The sequence below is a fragment of the Bos indicus genome, chromosome 23 (genome assembly GCF_029378745.1).
Source record: "Bos indicus isolate NIAB-ARS_2022 breed Sahiwal x Tharparkar chromosome 23, NIAB-ARS_B.indTharparkar_mat_pri_1.0, whole genome shotgun sequence".
NCBI classification, from domain to species: domain Eukaryota; kingdom Metazoa; phylum Chordata; class Mammalia; order Artiodactyla; family Bovidae; genus Bos; species Bos indicus.
The window spans coordinates 46779386-46802026 of NC_091782.1; the positions used below are offsets into that span (position 1 = coordinate 46779386).

A 22641-nucleotide genomic window follows, 5' to 3' on the forward strand; every position below is an offset into this window, starting at 1 on the left:
AAGAAAACCAGTTACCCGCCTGAGCCCCCAAGTTTCATCTTGCCTGTAGTCTGCTCTCACAGCGCTTCCTCCTCCTCCATCACAGTACTATGAAGAGGAGTGAAATATCAGTTACGGACGCAGATCAGTTATGGAAGTGCAGATCACTGTGTAAACGCATCGGATTCTGTTAAGGAAAGTACAGCCCACAGTGAGGAGAGGCTTTAGTCTCCTCTGCCTTCCCCTGGACACGTAGGATATTATTAATACCTGGCACCAAGTCTGCTCACACTTTCTGTGTTTTTTCAGAAGCAGACAAGCAACAGTGTTTTCCAGGACGGCCCTCTGCAATGTTGTTGTTTAGCCGCTCAGTTGTGCCCGACTCTTTGTGACCCCGTGGGCTGTAGCCCACCAGGTTCCTCTGTCCATGGGATTTCCCAGGCAAGAATACTGGAGTGGGTCGCCATTCCCTTCTGCAGGAAATCTTGCCACCAGGGGATGGAGCCTATACCTCCTGCATTGGCAGGATTCCTTACCACTGAGCCACCCGGGAAGCTTTCTGCCATAAGCAGTGCTCGCCTTGGGTTTCTTCTCCCCTCTTGACACATGGCCCTTGCTTTTACCTCTCAGCTTTCCTTCCCCACCCGTCCTCACTCAGAGCTGACACAGGACCCTGAACTGCTGAGTTAATTCACACTGAAGCCACGTGTTCCAGGAAACGAACTCACTCAGAAGGACAATGCAGATCGTGGAGTGCAGGTTATTACAGCGGCGGGCCCAAGGCAGAGTCTCCTCTTAACCAAGGACCCCGATCAGTTTTTGTGAAAACTTTATACACCCTAAGTATACATGCCCAAACCCACCTCCCCAAATTCCCTGAAACTAGTTTGAACAAAGGAAAAGAAAGATACAATCAAAGTTAACCCGTGATTCATATGCCTTAAGCCTAGGTAGTTAACAGTGGGCAATTATCAATAGGCCTGTGGTCATACCCCAATAAGCATAACAGAATGTATGATTCTATTTGGTTACACAGATAATTAGGATATTCTTTTAGGCTAAGGAGAGTCTGGGGACGAGCCCTGGGGCTCTTCCCTCCAGGGGCCTGGTTTTCCAGTTGGTATGTTGTTTCCATAGATACTGGGCATAGAGCTCAAAGTCCACATTCCAGCCCACGATGGAGACCTGCCTTCAAGATGGAGCCTGTTCTGTCTGTTTCCTCCTTCATTTACCCCAGCAGTATTTCACATTTTAAAGGCAAGCTGCACTGTCAGCGTTACAGTGGACGCTAAAGTAAGGATCTCTAATGTTGAAATTCCAGTAACTGTCGCCCTGGCCTGAGGAAGCTAGTTTTTCAGGAGGATCCTCAAGTCAGTCCTGTAGGCAATCACGTATTCCTGGTCAGCAGTGGTGGGGGGGTGAGGGGTGCGTTAAGACTGTCATTTGCTTTAGGGAGAGAATATCCTCCTATATCTAGGCAGGAGTATTTCAAAAGAGATAGTGAAGAATTGCACCCATTTTTCTATAAGAGCACAGCTTTTCCCTAACAAGAAGGGGAGAATCAGGTCTGTGTCAATATTTATGGCTGTTTTTGGTGTTTAGTCGCTAAGTTGTGTCCCACTGCAGCACGCCAGGCTTCCCTCCAATTCGGATAACGTTAGTTATCCCAACGGCTTCCATTCCCACTTGTCCTGGTGTCACCTAGCACTCCCGGCCCACCTTGAACTCATGCGTAAGTGTAGGAGGAGCATCAAGGAACCCACCTCCTTGCTCCACCCTTTACCTCAAAAGCACTTGAAAACACATACTGTTTGATTTCACTTATACGAGATATCTGGGCTTCCCGAGTGGCGCTAGTGGTAAAGAAACCGCCTGCCAACGCAGGGGACATAAGAGATGCAGGTTTGATCGCTGGGTTGGGAAGATTCCCCCAGAGGAGGGCATGGCAACCCACTGCAGTAATCTTGCCTAGAGAATCCCAAGGATAGAAGAGCCTGGCGGCCTACGGTCCGTGGGGTCGCAAAGAGTGGCACGTGAGTGAAGCAACTTAGCACACACCCAAACGAGAAATCTAGAACAGTCGAATTCTTAGAGTCAGAAAGTGCACTGGTAGACGCCAGGGGCCAGAGGCGGGGGTGGAGATGGAGCGCTTACTGGGAACAGAGTCTCAGGATGTTGTTGTTTAGTCTCTAAGGCGAGTCTGACTCTCTGCAAACTGATGGACTGTAGCCCATGAGGCTCCTCTGTCCCAGGGATTTCCCAGCACAAATACTGGGTCGGGTTGCCATTTCCTTCCCTTGGGGATCTTCCCAACCGAAGGATGGAACCTGCGTCTCCTGCATTGGCAGGCAGATTCTTTACCACTGAGCCACCTGGGAAGCCTGAGTTTCAGTATTCAGTTCAGTTCAGTCGGTCAGTCGTGTCTGAGATTCTTTGTGACCCCGTGGACCACAGCATGTCGGGCCTCCCTGTCCATCACCAACTCCCAGAGCTTGCTCAAACTCATGCCCATCGAGTCGGTGATACCATCCAACCATCTCATCCTCTGTTGTCCCCTTCTCCTCCCGCCTTCAATCTTTCCCAGCATCATGGTTTTTTCCAATGAGTCAGTTCTTCGCATCAGGTGGCCAAAGTATTGAAGTTTCAGCTTCAGCATCAGCCCTTCCAATGAATATTCAGGACTGATTTCCTTTAGGATGGACTTGTTCTATCTCCTTGCAGTCCAAGGGACTCTCAAGAGTCTTCTTCAACACCACAGTTCAAAAGCATCGATTCTTCCACCCTCAGCTTTCTTTATAATCCAACTCTCACATCCATACATGACTACTGGAAAAACCATAGCTTTGACTATACAGACCTTTGTTGGCAAACTAGTGTCTCTGCTTTTAAATATGCTGTCTAGGTTGGTCATAGCTCTTCTTCCAAAGAGGAAGTGTCTTTGAGTTTCAGTTTAGGAAGATGAAAAATTCAGGAGATGGATGATGGTGAGAGTTCACTAACAATATGAATGTACTTAGGGCCACCAACCGTATAGTGAAGTGTGGTTAAAATAACATGTTTGACATTATGTGACTTTTATCACAATACAAACAGGTAGGTAAATATACATTTTTTTTTTTTAAAAAGAACTTGAAGGTTCAAAGTCAAGACCGCCCATTTACCTGTTCCCACGTGGCCTTCCCCTACCGGAAGCAAATCTCGGCCTGGATGCCTCCCTCCATGACAGCTCCCACCTCACCCGGTAACTCTGTCTCACTTCAGTCCAGTAGTCTGGCCCTTGCTCTTGGCCCTCCCCCTACTGCATTTCCCCATCCACGCCCTCTCCCTGCCCTGGTGCATTTCCCCACCCACGCCCTCTCCCTGCCCTGGTGCATTTCCCCATCCACGCCCTCTCCCTGCCCTGGTGCATTTCCCCATCCATGCCCTCTCCCTGCCCTGGTGCCGCTTGCCTAATCAAATCCTGGCTTGACTCTGTTGGAGAGGCTCTACGTCCAACTCACAGCCCTGACAATTCTAAGCCACCCCAGTCCTGCAGGGCAGAAACAAGGCTCTCCCTGGCTCAGGTTGCCCAGTCCTCTAAGCATACAGCCAGCCCTGCCAAGTTTTAACCAGAGACTTACATTCCAAAGGAGAAACTTATAAATTCAAATGCTTTCCTAGAAACCAATGATGACTCTTTTAATGCAGTCATATCGTGTAAAGAAAACTCAAGCCTGCATTAATTTCGTTCTTCATATAATTCATACAAGGAGCCTGGACTCTGTATTTCCTATCCACCTTCTATTTGCATTCTCTGTTGCTCCCCTGTCCAGGTTTTAATGGCTCAGCTGGAATTGAGACCATATTTGCTCCTCATGTTTGTTTGAACACTTAGGTTCTGTAAAAATATTTGCCTCCCAAATTCCCCATCACAGACAGATGTCCTAGCTCATTGCTGTTGTTAAGTATCTTGGCAGGGAGAGAACTGGCTTCATATTTCAAAGAATCCCCTTTTCTACTAAAAAGTTTTGGTATCACTGCACAAAGGCAGTTACAACATGCACTCAGAGTGGAGCCACCAGGACCCTCTTAAAAAGAAAAGGCAAAGCTTCATTTTCTCTCAAGGACGACTAATTAGCTCGGTGACCTCAGGCTTAACCTCTCCAGGCCTTGGTTTCCTCATTTGTAAATGGGAGATTGGTTTGATTTAAAAGGTTTCATCCAGCCACAACCTTCTACTATTCTCTCAAGACAGATCATAGCAAAGGAAACCATAATTTGACTCTGGGCACAGGGATTTTTAGGAGAATATTACAAATCTACAAATAGAGTTTAAGATGGCATCAATCTCCCTGTGCTAACTGCATGCATGTCCATTTTCTCCTGCTGTACTCTTTCACTGAGTAATTGGAAAGAGCCTTGAGGGGTAAAGACTTGATGAGCCTCCAGGACAGCGGGGTTCATTCACATTTAGATTCCGAAAGTAAAAATCCACTGAAGCCAAGTCCTCTCACCAGGCAGGACCAGCAGCCGCCACCTCAGTTGAATCCATCTCAGTGTCGCATGAAATGAATACAAACACACGTTTTCATAAATGGACAAATATGAGAAGGACCCCAGCTCCACTCTTTCGTTCCTTGTTTTTTTCACTGGTAAGATGAACTTTCCCCTTCTGTTGCAGCTACCTTTGACATGCGCACTCAGTTACTCAGTCCTGACTCTTTGCAACCCCCTGGACTGTAGGCTTCTCTGTCCATGGGATTTCCCAGGCAAGAATACTGGGTTGCCATTTCCTGGTCCAACCTGCATCTCCCTTGTCTCCTGCATTGGTGGGTGGATTATTTACCACTGAGCCACCAGGAAAGCACTGACACCTTTACTGTTACTACTAAAGCTCTGGTCATAGCAAACACAAGCCTTACAGAGTTCTCTGATTCGTACCAGTGAGCTTTCACTCATGGAATCTTACAAAGTGGGAGCTATTGTTAACCCCTTGAACAGACTGGGAATGGAGAAGAAAATGGCAACTCACCCCAAGATTCTTGCCCGGGGAAATCCCACAAACAGAGGAGCTTGGTGGGCTACAGTCCATGGGGTCCCAAAGAGTCAGACACGGCTGACTGAGCACACACGCAGAGACTGAGATACAGACTCCCACAGCATTTTTGTGCCTTCAGATCAGATCAGATCAGTCGCTCAGTCGTGTCTGACTCTTTGCGACCCCGTGAATCGCAGTACGCCAGGCCTCCCTGTCCATCACCAACTCCCAGACTCACGTCCATCGAGTCAGTGATGTCATCCAACCATCTCATCCTCTGTCGTCCCCTTCTCCTCCTGCCCCCAATCCCTCCCAGCATCAGAGTCTTTTCCAAAGAGTCAACTCTTCGCATGAGGTGGCCAAAGTATTGGAGTGTCAGCTTTAGCATCATTCCTTCCAAAGAAATCCCAGGGCTGATCTCCTTCAGAATGGACTGGCTGGATCTCCTTGCAGTCCAAGGGACTCTCAAGAGTCTTCTCCAACACCACAGTTCAAAAGCATCAATTCTTTGGCGCTCAGCCTTCTTCACAGTCCAACTCTCACAGCCATACAAGACCACAGGAAAAACCATAGCCCTGACTAGACGAACCTTTGCTGGCAAAGTAATGTCTCTGCTTTTGAATATGCTATCTAGGTTGGTCATAACTTTCCTTCCAAGGAGTAAGCGTCTTTTAATTTCATGGCTGCAGTCACCATCTGTAGTGATTTTGGAGCCCAGAAAAATAAAGTCTGACACTGTTTCCACTGTTTCCCCATCTATTTCCCATGAAGTGGTGGGACCAGATGCCATGATGTTCGTTTTCTGAATGTTGAGCTTTAAGCCAACTTTTTCACTCTCCACTTTCACTTTCATCAAGAGGCTTTTTAGTTCCTCTTCACTTTCTGCCATAAGGGTGGTATCATCTGCATATCTGAGGTTATTGATATTTCTCCCGGCAATCTTCATTCCAGCTTGTGTTTCTTCCAGCCCAGCGTTTCTCATGATGTACTCTGCATATAAGTTAAATAAACAGGGTGACAATATACAGCCTTGACGAACTCCTTTATCCTATTTGGAACCAGTCTGTTGTTCCTTGTCCAGTTCTAACTGTTGTTTCCTGACCTGCATACAAATTTCTCAAGAGGCAGATCAGATGGTCTGGTATTCCTATCTCTTGAAGAATTTTCCACAGTTTCTTGTGATCCACACAGTCAAAGGCTTTGGCATAGTCAATAAAGCAGAAATAGATGTTCTTCTGGAACTCTCTTGCTTTCTCTATGATCCAGCGGATGTTGGCAATTTGATCTCTGGTTCCTCTGCCTTTTCTAAAACCAGCTTGAACATCTGGAAGTTCACGGTTCACATATTGCTGAAGCCTGGCTTGGAGAATTTTGAGCATTATTTTACTAGCGTGTGAGATGAGTGCAATTGTGCAGTAGTTTGAGCTTTCTTTGGAATTGCCTTTCTTTGGGATTGGAATGAAAACTGACCTTTTCCAGTCCTGTGTCCACTGCTGAGTTTTCCAAATTTGCTGGCATATTGAGTGCAGCACTTTCACAGCATCATCTTTCAGGATTTGGAATAGCTCAACTGGAATTCCATCACCTCCACTAGCTTTGTTCGTAGTGATGCTTTCTAAGGCCCACTTGACTTCACATTTCAGGATGTCTGTTTCTAGGTGAGTGATCACACCATCGTGATTATCTGGGTCGTGAAGCTCTTTTTTGTACAGTTCTTCTGTGTATTCTTGCCATATCTTCTTAATATCTTCTGCTTGTGTTAGGTCCATACCATTTCTGTCCTTTATCGAGCTCATCTTTGCATGAAATGTTCCTTTGGTATCTCTGATTTTCTTGAAGAGATCCCTAGTCTTTCCCATTCTGTTGTTTTCCTCTATTTCTTTGCATTGATCGCTGAAGAAGGCTTTCTTATCTCTTCTTGCTATTCTTTGGAACTCTGCATTCAGATGTTTATATCTTTCCTTTTCTCCTTTGCTTTTCGCTTCTCTTCTTTTCACAGCTATTTGTAAGGCCTCCCCAGACAGCCATTTTGCCTTACAACAATCATAAAACGCTACTATGCAATTGGGGAAGAGATAATCCAACTCCCCTGTTATACTCATGCCACTCTATAATTATTCAACAGTCTTAAGGATTTAACAGATATTTATTTTAAAATTTTTATAAATGCCTTAAACTCTGTAAAATCATAGTATAAGTATGAGTAGAATATTTACACGTATAGGTAAGTTTGATGAAGAACTATCTGCTTCAGCCCTTTAACATGTACTGTTACCTTCGCATTAACATGCTTTCTACCTTTGACGGGCAGCCACCCAATCACTTGTTCCTTGAGTCAGGGCTGCACCCGGCGCCTTAGTTCTGGAGGAGAGGGTGTGGCCAAGTGGGGGAGACAGAGTTGCCAGTCGTCTGATGACTCCTCCCGAGCCAGGCTGGGAGCTGATTATCAGAGCTACAACTTGCGTTACTCTGTTCTTCTAGCCCCTGACTTCCCCTCACAGCTCTGAAACGTCTCTGCCTTTAGGAAGGGGCAACTCCATGAAAAGGTCCCGGATCACTGTAACTACATCATGAGTCTAATAAGGCCGAGGGGTGAGCTATAAAGCAGTTTGCTGCAGGAGCTTGGCCTGTTTCCTGGAGGTCTTTTGGCCTCTTCTCTCCCCTAATTCCCTGGATGCTATATCTGTCACTGCATTGCTCCTATGGGCTCTTATTCAAACCCACAGGCTGTTTTTCTATGAACAAGCACTAAATTGAGATCCAGGATGTCAGTTTCAGGCACCGATCAGAGGAAACTGCCCATCTTAGCCCTGTCCTCTTACAGAGTTCCAGTCACATAGGAAGATTTTGGGCTCACAATTCAGTCTTCAACCTCCACTCCTCCACATTCCTCTCTTCTAATGAAAAACAGTCTGGGGAGGGAAAAAAACATATACATTACCAGCTGTATCTTCATTTTGTCTACTGTCCTCTGTGAGCAAAAATACAGGTTTTCATTTCTTTCCATTAAATACATAGTTGTGTGCAAGGAGAATGGGTTGAAAGAAGCCTTATTATGTCCAAGAGTTCCTATTTCTTTAAAAATATTTGCTGTTAGGACTTAGAATCCTTTCTACCAACCATGGGTCAGAGAGATCAGGAAAAACATTCACTGCCAGTGATCCCATTTATAAAGGGGTAGGGAAACTTTCCATATGGGGAAAAATGAGGCCAAGCAAAGAGGGAAAAAGGAAGCTTCCCCAACCAAAATAGAGAAAGGGCCCTACAAGAGACCAGGCAGCAATATCTCAAAGAAAAGGCATTCCCAGGCAGTGAAGGCACACTGCACACGTGCACACACGCATGTGCACACATGCACACGTACATGTTGTGCTCTTCAGTCACTAAGCCATGTCCGACTCTTCGCAACTCCATGGACTGTAGCCCACTAGGCTTCTCTGTCCATGGAATTCTCCAGGCAAAAATATTGAAGTGGGTAACCATTTTCTTCTCCAGGGGATCTTCCCAACCCAGGGATCAAACTTGGGTCTCCTGAACTGCAGGCAGATTCTTTACCATCTGAGCCACCAAGGAAGCCAAGATGGTCACAGAAATAGATAATTAGAATAAATATGTTTGGGGCTTCCCTGGTGGTTCAGTGCTGAAGTATCCGCCTGCCAATGCAGGAGACATGGGTTCGATCCCTGGTCCAGAAAGATCCTACGTGCCCCAGAGCAGCTAAGCCGTGTACCACAACTACTGAGACTGTGCTCTACAGCCCAGGAGCCAAAAGTACTGAAGCCCGAGCAGGCTACAGCCCATGGTCCACAACATAAGAAGCTATTGCAATGAGAAGCCTGTGCACCACAAGTAGAGAAAAAACCCATGCACAGCAATGAAGACAGCACAGCCAAAAATAAATCAAAATTAAAAAAAAATAGAAATGTTTGGTATGAAGGAGGGTGTACATCACATGTGGAAACATACATAAAGGAATGACTAACTCTGCTTAAAGAAACATTTGTGCGGTGTTCACTTCTGTGTGTGGGTGTCGCTGACCACCATGCTCAGAGATCTTAGCTTCATAGTACAAGCAGTCTGGCAGCATCAAGGGATCCTCTTTCCCTCTCTTTCTGTCTGTCCCCCTCTCTCTCTCACCATCTCTCTCTTCCACCGCTGACAACTATCACTGCTAATTTAGGGCTTTGTTGAGAATTTCGGCACTGCTGAGTAACTTTGGCCATAGTGAGAGGGAAGGACAGGAGGAGGCTACTGCAGTCCTCCTTGTAAGAGCTGATGAAGGGAGCCTGGACCCGGGAAGTGAGAAGAGAGATGCAGGCCAGGAATGAGCTGGACCACCCTGTGCTCCTGGTCTCCTAGATTCCTCTCTCCTGGGGGCACCTGGCCTCTTGGCCCCCGGACCACAGTGGGCTCCTGGCTGTGCTGGGAACAGCCGCCAAGCCCCACTGCAGAGTGGCAGAAGCACCTAGCTCTTTCTTTCACTCTGGCCCCATGCAGAACCAGAACTCTCGCTAGGTCGGGATGTGGGGCACACCAGCATCCTTCGTGCAAACAACCTTCCATATGGCACATTATGAGGATGGAGCTAGTGGTCTGACTCACCTTTGAAATTGGTTTTAAGAATAAACAGTCCGTCTCCTGGGCTCTCAGAAGCAACTTAGTGTTGAGGACGCAGGAGTGCTGAGCACAAGAGCACTTTTTGTTGCAGCTCTGTAGGCACACACCAGTCGCTCCCTCGCCTTGAACGCTAAGTGACTGGTCAGAGTTTCCAACAAGGCGGTGCAGTTATGCACAGATGAGAAGACACCCAGGCAGGCTGTCCCACCATTAGGAATGGGTCGGCAGTGGTGACGAGGGAGTGGGGCTTCTGCGAGAATGAGCATGAAGGAGGGCTCAGATTTCTCGTACTCCGGAAGACAGATTCACCAAGGAAGGTGGGTGGTGAAAACCACGTTCCCCACTCCACCCAGGCGGGCCCCCACCATCCCCAGCAACCTCCAAATAGGGAAGCACAGTTAAGTCAAGAAGGATGGCTGACCTCCCATATTCACTTCTTCTTTTAAGCCTCAAACCTAGCACATTGTTCAGTCGCTACATCGTGTAGTGACTCTTCGTGACCCCATGAACTACAGCACGCCAGGCCTCCCTGTCCTCCACTATCTCCCGGAGCTCGCTCAAACTCGTGTCCATTGAATCAGTGATGCCATCCAACCATCTCATCCTCTGTCAGCCCCTTCTGCTCTTGCCCTCAATCTTTCCCTCTTTTCCAGTGAGTCAGCTCTTTGCACCAGGTGGCCAAAGTTTTAGAGCTTTAGCTTCAGCATCAGTCCTTCCAGTGAATATTCAGGACTGATAGATTTCCTTTAGGATGGACTAGTTGGATGTCCTTGTAGTCCAAAGGACTTTCAAGAGTCTTCTCCAGCACCACAGTTCAAAAGCATCAAAAGCTTCTTGGTGCTCAATAAATGCCTTTGAGTGAATAAGAATAAGTGAATAAGAAGGTTCAACTACACAAGTGGTTTTCAAACTGGGCTTTCTTGAGGCACCAGGTTTTCCCAGAGAAGTTACAGGACCTGCTGTAAGGAAATGTGTGCTGGGGCCCGGCGGGGCCACTCCATCTGTATTCCTGTGACTGTCTGTATCTCCTCTGAATTCAAGCAAAGTCCTCTGTGGCCACCAGAGCTCAGCGAACTGACAGCCAGTGCACGCCAGCAGGTCGTGGGCACGGTGTTTTTCATTCAGTGATGATACATAAAAACCAGCTCTTTCCTTACATTTGGGGAGAACGGATTTCTAGAAATAGACCAGTTTAGGAGGGATGAGGCTGCCATCATGGGATTTGCCCAGCTAGCTTCATAAATATTATTCTACCCCGGTCTCCAGTTCTTCAGACACTTGGGGATACAACTGTGGTTTAAGATGACCAGCTCTTGCCCACCCTCTGGCCGTAACTCTCCCTCCTCCCACAACCTCTCTAGGGGAGCTAGGCTTCCAACCCAGAATGATTTCATCACCACCAGGCAATTGGACCCGGATTTTTCTCCTCTTAGGATATCTCGCTAACTCGTCATTTCCATAATTAGCTTTAACGACCCTCTTCTTCTGTTTCTTTCCAAACAACACACATTCTCACTCTTTGTGGGGGTGGCAGACCTCCAAGCTTTTGGCAACTCTCCTGTTGACCGAGATCCCAGAGAAGAATTTCAGACGGTCAGCTGAGGGCATCTAAGACAGCTGTGTGAAGAATGAGGCTGGGATGAGAAGGAGGGGTTGGAGGAGGAGAAGGGGGGGAAGAGAACTGTAGAGTGGAAGAAGGACTCAGAGAACATTTACTCCAAGCCCCATTTCACAGATGGGAAAGCTGAGACCTAGACAGGTGAAGCAGCTCACAAGGTTGCCATGGGGAAGTCTTAGGGACATCAGATGATCAGAGCTGGTGCTGGGTTGAAACTCAGACTATCCTTTGTTGGCTTAAGTGGTGAGCTGAGCCCTTTGTACTTTTCCAAGTGAAATGTGGCAGCAGCAAGGTCCAGATTTTTCTGGAAACTCCAGCTCATGTTTCAGCATCTAAGGCACTTAGCTGATCAGGCCTCTTCTGTAGATCTCCTAACCACATCTTGCTGCTGGCTGCTTCTCAGCTCTCTCTGCCATGGTGCTCAAGGTCTCCATGACCCCGGGCTCATGGCAGAAGGAGCTTGGAACCCCGCAGTGTAGAGAAGGGGATTCTCCAGCACCCCAGACAGCTCCCCATGTTTCTCCAAGGGTCTCCTCTCTCCCACGTGCCTGAGCCTATCATGCTTCGCACGTGTGATTTTGAACCTAACCTCTCATATGAACCTTAAATTACTGGGACATACAAGGACCATCCCCTGTGTACTGCCCAGGGGTTCTGAATCCCGACAGCCTCCAGCCTGGGATGAGTGCCCAGCCTAGGCTCGCTGAGGGACTCCAGGGGTACACTCCCTCAGGATACAAGGACTGAAACTACAGTAGCCGGAGGCCCCCAAGAGGAAAAGATGGAGACAGGCAGGGCAGTGGGTGCAGAGGGTCCTGGGGAGGAGAAAGGAGAGCTTGCCACATGCTTGACACAGTTGCTAAGTTCATAACTGAGCATTAAAGAGACACAAGCAATGAGAGCCTTAAGATTTTCCTGGAGAATAGAAAGGTGACTTGAGGTCTGTAAACTTAGAAAGAAGAATTTAGAAACCATGACTCCAATAAACTAAAGAGGTGGGGAGAGAAGGAATGAAGTAATTGGTCTGCTGGGAGCAAACAGCCTTGACAAGGGACAGTGGGGCGCCCGCTGTCCAGGGAGCCGAGGAGATCAGCACCAAGACGATGCCTCCGGTGCGGGGGACTGCCCAGGGCAGCCCAGACTCGGAAAGGGGTGCTCTTAATACCCTTTCCAGCAAAGGTGGCCATCCTTTCCCCAGATCACACACCTGACTGCATATGACAGAGGAAAGAATGACAAGGAGAGTTCACAGTACATCGGGCTTTGCATTCACCACAAAGTAATAATATGATAGTAACAAGGTGTTATAAAGTGATGAATGCAGGGCAAGCCCATTTTGCTAAATGCAAACTCACAGACACATACACAGTGCCCACATTTCCCTAAACCACCTGGACCTCTAGGAAGAAATAGATCATTTCAGTTCTCAATCTATCACTTATCAAGGAAAGAAAGATACATTGAAGACACCGGTGAGATAAATTGCATAAACCCAATTCTGACATTAAAATATGATTACAGAAGATTTCTTAGCATCAGTTAATGATCAGAGTGGAACATTAGCACCCCAAAGAACTTTCCAGCCCAACCAAAGAATCCCCCAGGGCCCAAAGATAGTGGGGTTTAACTGTGTGACTGTTTAGGTAAGGAGGTTCAGCTCTTGTTTGCTGAGCGACACACCAGAACTGCCATCTCCAAATAAATGGCATCCTTCAAAGTAATCCCCATGGAAAATTACACTCATTCTAACCGTGCTGTCCCTGCTCAGATTATTTTGGGGGCTGTTCTTTTGCATCCCTCTTTATAACCAGTTTATCAGCCACATGCGAAAAGCGGTTCCTTTTTCTGTGGTCTTCTTTAGAATTCATATTAAAAGGAAGGGGGATCAGGACACACAAGATGCCAGATGTGATGGAGAAAACACCCCAGACAGTGAGGTCTCTGAGGGCAACTGCAGGGCTTCCTCTGCTGCCTCGCAGAGTGCCCAGCAGACAGCTGGAAATTCATAGATATAGCTGGAAAAAAAAATACAATGAAGGTGGAAAAAAGTGAGGCAGCATTATGACAACATTATTGGCTCAAACGGTAAAGAATCTGCCTGAGATGCAGAAGCCTTGGGTTTGCCCTGGATCAGGAAGGAAATAGCAACCCACTCCAGTATTCTTGCCTAGAGAATCCCATGGACAGAGGAGCCTGGCAGGCTACAGTCCACGGGGTCGCAAAGAGTCAGACATGACTGAGCAGCTAACACACACATACGTGGTCAAATGAGTAATGGCAATACACCGTGCTCGCCAGCTGTCTGGACCATCCAGGGTGCCTCCCTGTAGAGATCAGGCACTTCTATCGAAAGTCAAAGGACAATTCTCTTTTCCTCCTCATTTCTAATGAAACCACAGAGTCAGGCCTTAACTAAAAATATTCTCAGTCTCAACGTCCATAACCATGTTGGGCACAAAGCCTGAGGGATGTGAGAACGGCCTTAATAGCCAAAGGCAGGCTGGTTCAAAACCACACAACCACACATTGCACACACAGGTCAAAGCCCACAGGTCCGGACAGGCTCTCCCAGAGGCTGGAGCACGTGGTGGCCTGTCTGTCACTCCTGTGCCCTGCTCACGTCCAGGGCTTTGGGACAGCATCAGGCAGGGACAGCCAGGTCAGCATGCACTGGCCCAATCTCCTGGCAAAGCAGACACGGGTCTGCAGAGGCGCCCCACTCTGCTCCTCCCTGACAGTCATGCATTCAGCTCTCCAGACTCGGGGCTACCAGCAGGGGCCAACAGCGCTCTCTGACTTTTTCTCTCAAAGAAAAGATGTTTCAGAAGCGAGCCCCTCCCTGGGGTGGACTCACGAGTGTTGGGGATGGAGAAGAAGCTGATCTTTGCCCAGACAATCAAGCCCCGCTGTTATCCTTCAGTGCCCCAGAACATGAAAGGAAAAAAAAAAAAAACACTTTCTTCCTCCTCCATTCAAACACCTTAAAATAAAACAATGACCTGCAGTGTGCCCGCCAGAAAGGCCAACATGGTGCCCATGTGCCCGTGAGCTGACCTCTGCAGGCTTTTCCCACCCCCAGGCCTCAGGCATGCAGGACTGAAAGAATTTTTTTGGCCAGGGCTGGAAGCTTTTGGGATATGAGCCTGCCACCCTGCCCCCCAAAGCTGAGAAGCCACTCAGGACTCGTCCTGGCCATTCACAGAGCAAGCATTTGTCTGCTGCTGCCTGCCTTCCATTCGGTTCCTAATCTTCTTGGTGTCCAGTGTCCCTTTCCTCTAAATATCCCACTAAAGCACTCACTGATAACTAAGGTAGAAGATTCCCGTTTGAAAAGTAGACTCATACTGGGCTTCCCAGGTGGCGCTAGTGGTAAAGAATCACCTGCCAATGCAGGAGATGTGGGTTCAATCCCTGGGTCGGGAAGATCCCTTGGAGGAGGGCATGGCAGCCTGCTCTAGTGTTCTTGCCTGGAGAGTCCCATGGACAGAGGAGCCTGGTGGGCTACAGTCCATGGGGTCGCACAGAGTCGGACATGACTAAGCGCACGGGCACACACACACACACACACACATGTATTGGAAAACTCTCATACTTAAAGGAAGACAGCTCTGATGAGGAGGCGATCAGTGTGGACAGGGTAGGTGAAGGCAGGACTCCTTCTGCCTGATTTCCCTAAGAATCACACGGTGGTAGTTGTCACTTAGAAGAGCCACTCAAAAGGCTGGTGTTGCCTACACTCTACAAGGGTCTGTGTACAAAGATTATACATAATAACAGCCTCACCTGAGAGATCTTGGGGTACATCAGCATCCTTTTTTATAAAGCACCTGAGGAGAAGAGAGAGGGAGGAGGAGTAAGAGAGAGAGAGGGAGAATGAGAAAGAGAGAAGTGTTTAACAAATAGTTTCAAGACCTTCTGTTTCCCAGCCACTCTGCTGAGCCCTGATCCTAGGCGCAAAGAAGATAAAGGATGGATGCTGGCAAGAACTCATGAAACAGAAGCAGATACTGTCAGCCACATGTACCAGCTCTTACAAAACCGATCGGATCAGGGACACATGGACAGAAAATCCGCCCCTAGCCCGGGATTTCAAAGAAGTTTCCCCACGGGGACTTTTCTCACATTAAAAGTACACACTTGGCTTGGCTTCCGATAATTTAGTGCTGGAGATTTCTCCCACCTGGCCAGCCTCCATCAGCGCTCTTCACAGAGCAGTGGTCTGTGCATCATGCCCCTCTAGGTGGAAAGCACCCCCGTTCACCCATGGAGAACTGGCTATCTTGCCTGGCCCACAAGCTTCCATCCCATGAAGGAGCCTGATCTCTGTGTCAGGGGCCAAAGCCACTTGGGGTAGAAAAAGCAAAATTTTGCTGAATCTCACAAAACACTTCTCAACAACGTCATCCTAGAGGCAAGGGCAGAAACCCAGGTTTTGTGGACCTTGAAGCTCAGACAATCTGGGGAACCTCTTTAAGAAAATGCATATGAAAAGATTCCTTCCATAAATTGTCAAAGGCTTATTATTTATGAACATATTGTCTGGGTCCTTTGAAGAAAGGAGTGCCTTTGCACATGGCGGAGAGGGTGGGGCAGGATGCCCAGAGCTCAAGCTTCATGGACTTCGTGGTAAACCCACCTTTGCTCAGGGGCCAAGAAATGGTCTTTCTCTGGAGGAAAGAATTAGGATCCATCCCACCTCCCTCAACTTAGCCATCTTTGAACTGCAAAGGCAGAGCGGCAGGTTGCCTCAGATAGAGAGAAGCCTCCTCTGCCTGTTCCCTTAGGCCTCCAGAAAGATTCCAAGCTATTTTTGGAGCACGAGCTTTCTTCAGCCTTTCAGTTCAGCCTCTTGAAATTTTCACAGCCAAGCAAATTACAGTACTGGGTGGAAACAAAGTAGCTATCCTATTGGTTTTTGTTGTTGCTATTCTAATGAGCCAAGGTCAGAAGATATTAATTTTTAAGCAACATATCAAAAATATTTGCCCTTATTGCTTTTCTTTCTTTCTTTCTGGAGATTAAAAAGGTCAGAGGTTCAAACATCTTGCATTAATGGGCAGCACTGCACTAACTTGTTTTCCTCTAACAAACGGTATTATTTAAGATTCAGAAAAAGGAGTCTCTCAAGCAGTTGGACATTGATAACTGTTGTCTTCATCCTTATTACAGTTCTTGTGCCTATTACTATTACATATTAACAATAGTAATAACCACTCCTTCCCTAAGATTTCACAAGTGAACAATGAATTGTTGCTTTTGTTGTTCAGTCATTCAGTCGTGTCTGACTCTAGCGACCCCATGGACTGTAGCCCGCCAGGGTCCTCTCTGTCCATGGGACTTCCCACACAATACTGGAGTGGGTTGCCATTTCCTTTGCCAGTATAATGAATGAATCCATCAAATAACAGTCTAGGCAGTATTTAGGAAACCAATCGTACTGGTGATGCTAGCCTAGCTGAGATTTCACTCCAGTCCCCACCCACATGGCCTCCCTGGTTTTCCAGGCCATGAGGCACTTTCTCTTTTAAAACTCAGCCTGGGCCTTCCCAGGTGCTGCAGTGATTAAAAAAAAATCCACTTGTCAATGCAGGAGACCTGGGTTCCATCCTTAGGTGGGGAAGATCCCCTGGAGGCAGAAATGGCAACCCACTCTAGTACTCCTGCCTAGAGAATCCCATGGACAGAGGAGCCTGGCCCGCTACAGTCCGTGAAGTTGCAAAAGAGTCGGATACAACTGAAGCAACCAAACAACAAGAAGAAGGAAAAATCTCAGGCTGCACTTAGCAGTCTAAGTGCTCCATTAAGACTTTCTCATTTTTACAAGAAAATGACTTCTTTCCCCTTTTAAACAATCAAGTCACAAAATACTTTTGTAAAAATAGCATTAACATCAAACCAGGTCTTATGAAGCAACCCGTACTGGCTTAGCAAAGGCCTAAAGTAACTTCTTAGCCTACTATGGCTCTTTTAACTTTTCAACACTTGGCTTAAACGTTAACGACCTATTGTCTGATTTTTATGGACTTTTAAATACTGTTGCCAACTCTTCTGGAAGAGATCGCGTTTTGTCAGCAATTCAGGCATGAAAATTAGAATTTGAAAACAAATAAAAAAGACCCAGTAAGCTCATGAGACTTCTACTCAAAATAGTTCCCACTCTCCTACAAAGCCGGGCGTGCTCTCCTTCTACGACCATATGTACATTCATGACCAGATACGTTTTCTTTAGGACTGGAGTAATCATGTATAATTTAGATAAGATGACTTCGTGCCAATAATATCTGAGTCACAGGGCCATGAATTTGAACTCCATGCCACCCAGGTGGGATGGGAATTCTGAGTAGTCATAGGAAAGAATTGTAGAGATAATTAAGAATTTTACAAAGAGCCATAGCTTGGAAAAAAATGAGAAAACTTTTCAGGCTTCCCTTGTGGCTCAGCTGGTAAAGAATCTGCCTGCAATGCAGGAGAACGGGGTTTGATCCCTCGGTTGGGAAGCTGCCTTGGAGAAGGGAAAGGCTACCCACTCCAGTATTCTGGCCTGGAGAATGCCACAGACTGTATATGTATAGTCCATATACAGAGAGTCAGACACGACTGAGGGGCTTTCACTTTCTATAGTGAGTTCAGTACAAAGGACTTGTTTAGTCACTCAGTCGTGTCCTACTCTTTGTGACCCCATGGCCTGTAGCCCACCCGGCTCCTCTGTCCATGGGATTCTCCAAGCAAGAATCCTGGAGTGGGTGGCCATTTCCTCCCCCAGGGGTGTGAGGTAAAATGAGGTCATAGGATGAGCCAGGCTTCAATATGACTGTTATCCTCACAAGAAAAGGAGATGAATACACAGACAGCTGCAAGATGGTGTGCGGACGTAGGGAGGACAGCCATCTGCAGAACACGGGGAGAGGCCCAAGGAGAAGCCGGTGATGCCCACACCCTGATCTTGGACTTTCAGCCTCCAGCACGGAGAAGAAATACACTTCTATTGTTTAAGCCATCCCGTCTGTGGAACTTTGCTCTGGAGCCCTAGGAAATTTATACACCTTCTGTCAAGACCAACGTCTTAAGACACACCTGAGGATGCTCACGGTGGTGGGACAATGCCTCTCTGGTTTACTCTGCATGGAAGTTCTGGCGGCCTCGGGTAAACTCTCACTGGCCCCTTGAAAATCCAGGTGACAGGGTGTAAATCTGCCCCTGGGGCCGTACCCACGCCATATCTGCAGCAGGTCTCCAAGGTGAGCAGCCTCCGGCATGGTGGGACAATAAGGGTAAAGGAGGGGCTTCCCAGGTGGCGCTGGTGGTAAAGGACCTGCCTGCCAATGCTGGGGACTCAGGGGGTGGGAAGATGCCCTGGAGAAGCAAATGGCAACCCACTCCAGTATTCTTGCCTGGAGAATCCCCCGGACAGAGGAGCCTGGTGGGCCCCACTCCATGGGGTTGCAAAGAGTCGGACACGACTAAGCACAAACATGCACAGTCAGGGCCAAACCCAGTGCCTGCCCTACAGGATACTCAGTCAGGGTTTCTGAAATAAGTAAATGACTCAGGATAAACTCTTCTGGAATTGAAACGTTCCAGGTGGTCTCACTTGGCCAGCGACTCTTGTCTGAGTGGCTGCCAGCAATCTTGCTCTGTCTCCAGAGGCTATAAATGCATAGTGGCAGGAGTAATCCGTCCAGGGGAACAGCCCTCTGGGGAGAGGAGGGGGCTGACCCGTCTCAGTTTGCTCTCTTCTACCCTCAGCACAGCTGCCTTAGGCCAGTAAGTGCTTAATTAGTGTTAATATCTTTTTTGATAGTATTATCCTATGAGCCGGTACCACAGAATCCATGTTTAGTAATAACACCAATGCAGTCCAAGGCTTTTTCCCTTAGGTATTCACCGCTCTAGGACTGATTCCATTTCATTCTTCCCCATGTCTGTCAATGGTCTCCGCCTTCTCCCAAAGCTCAGACTCAAGCCCTTGGAGTTAGAGATGATTCTTCCTAATCCTGGAATCCCTAAATCCCATCAGGAACAAAATCTTTTCCATCTGACCCTTCCCTGCATCTCCTATCTCTCCCTCTCCAGGCTCAGCACCATCATAACCCAGCCCACACCTCGTGGCAGAGGAATCCTCACTGAGCCACCAGCCTCTAACCTCTCCATGCCATCGTATGACATCATATGACACCTGTGTCAAGCCTCAGAAACTCTTTCAAGGAGCCCTGGCTAGGCAGTTAAGAAGGTTAGTCCTAGTTATTTTATGCCTGGTTGCAATAACTAAGAAGTTTGCAAGAGCAGAGGCATTCTAGGCTAGTAGAATTTCTGGAAAGAGCTGCTGTGTTAACTTATAGTCATTGCTGTGGGGTCTTCTGGAATCATAAACTCCATTTCCAGATGCTACTATACAAAACAGGCTTCCTCGGTGACTCAGGGGTAAAGGATCTGCCTGCCAGTGCAGGAGACCCAGCTTTGATCCCTAGGTCAGGAAGATTAGCTGGAGAAGGGAATGGCAACTCGATCCAGGATTATTGCCTGGGAAATCCCATGGACAGAGGAGCCTGGCGGGCTACAGTCCACCGGGTCGCAAGAGAGTTGGACACGACTTAGCAACTAAACAATAGCACTATATAAAATACGCATGACCGGGTTCACCTTAGGTGGTGGAATACAAGAACTCAGCTTTTACAACACAGCAGAGTTCGTATGTAAACTGCTAATTATACGATCTTTCCTGTTTGTTTAGTTTTACAAGGATGGTTATATGATGAGGTGGGGTTAGTGGGTGGGAGGCGACATGTGGAGGCCAGAGGATCATGGGGAGAGAAGACGGCTCCCAGGAACCCAGAGCAAGCGCCAAGAACTACAGTGCTAACCTTCGCCCTACATGGTTCAGTGGCTTATGGGCTGGAAGCAGGAGGGTGACATCTGTGATTGAGTCCATGTGAGATGCTTGACCTCCCCAGTTTCATGCTCCAACGGGCGCGATGTGGGGCTGAGTCCAGCCAACAGAACAGGGAGTGCAGAGCAGGGAATGTTGACAGAAGAAACATCCGTATGTTCTTCTCCGGATGCTAATTACAGAAAGCCTGTGTTCCTACGGGCTGTTTCATGGTAAACTTTCTCCTTATGGAAATTTTTTTATAACAAATCAATCTGTTTGGTTTGGTTAACTTTAGAAGGACGACTTCCTGAACATTGACACAGGAAAGACACCTGGCCTGAATTCTCCCTGAGCCCATGTATCTGCCTGTGTCATGGAAGTTTCTGCAACTGAGAGTCCTGTAACAGCCTGTGGCTGACCCCGGATCAGGCCCTAGGATCTCCAGGCTGGACATGTAGTAGGGGGTTGGAATTAATAAAGGACTTGAGAAAAACAGGAATTGTTTATCTTGTTAATTGTTGCAAGTTTAGGCAGCGGCAAACCATCCCTGACAGGTCCACTCAGATCTCTGAATCCTGAGTTTATTCCCTCTCTCTGCCTCTCCCCCACCCTAGCAAAGCTTTGACTAACATGTCCCTGTGGACACCCGTAACCTAAGAATCCTAATAGCTGAAACTTTGGGGAAACACACAGAAAGGCATTTCCAAGTGCATCTGGCTTACATCATCCAGAAAGAAGGATCAGAGCTCTTCTTACTGAGTCAAATCTGCCTCCTCCCCTGGCAAATGGAAAAATATTCGGACTGACAGAGAACGTCTTTCTGCACATAGATCTATGATTTTAAAATATTGCTCTTTTAAACATTGTTCAACTACTACTGCTAACACGTATTAACATGCCTTCATATAATTAATTGACTGATTACCTGTTTTAATTGACTCTGGTAAATACATAAAATGCATGTGCTGGTGACACTGGTATGCTGGCAAACTAGGTCTTCAGGGGAAAAAAAAAAGAGAGAGCTCTGATTTGTAGTTTTTGGAGATTTTCATGGTATAAATAGCTCTGCCATAGGCAGTTTCAAGCTGCATGCCTAACATTACTGAACAACCAAGCCATGGACTGGGGAAGACACAGGCTCAGGCCAGCCCCAGCACACACCTGTAGTGTAACCTAAGAAACGCCAAGATTGGCTTAAACCAGTTTAAATTCCTCTATTATGGCTTTGTTTTCCATTTTTCTCCTTTTTTTTTTTGCACTTAGTCATGTCCAACTCTTTGTGACCCCATGGACTGTAGACCAGCAGGATCCTCTGTCCATGGGGATTCTCCAGGCAAGAATACTGGAGTGGGTTGCCATGCCCTCCTCCAGGGGATCTTCCCAACCCAGGAATTGAACCCAGATCTCCCGCATTACAGGTGGATTATTTACCGTCTGAGCCACCAGGGAAGCCCATTTTTCCCCCTTAGGATACATAAAAACTCGTGGCAGTTGCTATTAGACAGACAATAGGCAGACACATATTTTGAAACAGAGCTTCCATGAGAGTGGAGAATAAGGGGTGAAAATACTGAAGCCAGGTTGGGGTCCAGGCACCTGGCTGTTGCCCAGCGGGTCAGAGAGTAATGGAAGTAGTGAGACCATGGCATCCTCCTCATCACTTCAAGCCACTTAATCTCTTACCTACTGGAGTAGAACATGCTGGCGGCAGCTCCATTTCCATCAAATTCTTACTGAGCTTTGTGCCAGGAACTCAGCTCAACTCACGGCCCACGACAGACATTCAATAAAAGTAAGCCAAATATGAACGTATTCTATATAACAAGGTCTTGAATTACAGCCATCAGAACACTCAAATAGTTTCTGTTTTGAACAAAGTTAAGCAGACACAACAGGCTGTTGGCCAATTAAGTGGGGGATGGAAGTAATCAGAGATATACCAGAAAGCAAGACGAACACTGACCTCCCTAATGGTGCCTGGATTCATGCTGCTGATGTGTTGAAGCTCTAGGTTAGACCAAGTTTACCAACAGCAGAGAGTTTCTGGGAAATCTATAAATATACTTTCTTCAGGGAATGTAACTCTAGTTATTAAAAACCACTTGCGGGAACAGCATCTCTACTAAGAAGTAGAGGTTCCTGAACTCCAACATAAAATGGAAGCTGTGCTAATAGACCATAACACTTGTACAGTTAAGCTTCCCTGGAGGCTCAGTGATAAAGAAAGCCCCTGCAAGGCAGGAGATGCGGGTTCAATCCCGGGGTGATCCCCTGGAGGAGGAAATGGCAACCCACTCTAGTATTCTTGCCTGGAGAAGTCCATGGACAGAGGAGTCTGGTGGGCTACAGTCCCTCATGGGGTCACAAAGAGTTGGACACGACTTAGCGCCTGAACAACCACAACAAAGGTCTGTCAGAAGTGTGGTTCTGCCTCTCCATCTCTGAGACACCTGGAGGAATTGTTAAGGGAGTTGATTCCAAGCAGCTCAAACCATAGGCAATACGTAAAATCCCACCTCGGCTGGTCGAGCACACTGAAAG

General features: G+C 47.4%; 1 protein-coding gene and 1 long non-coding RNA gene across 3 annotated transcripts in view; one reads left to right on the forward strand and one right to left on the reverse strand.

Moving 5' to 3' along the window:
• The window catches only part of TMEM170B (transmembrane protein 170B), a 211123-nt gene that overhangs the window by 116706 nt on the left and 71776 nt on the right, over positions 1–22641 (reverse strand). The gene's annotated exons all lie outside the window — the stretch shown is intronic.
• On the forward strand, positions 753–20870 carry LOC139179095 (uncharacterized). Its single transcript, XR_011563501.1, has 3 exons — positions 753–1272; positions 19305–19461; positions 20396–20870. It is a non-coding gene; the product is annotated as an uncharacterized lncRNA (long non-coding RNA).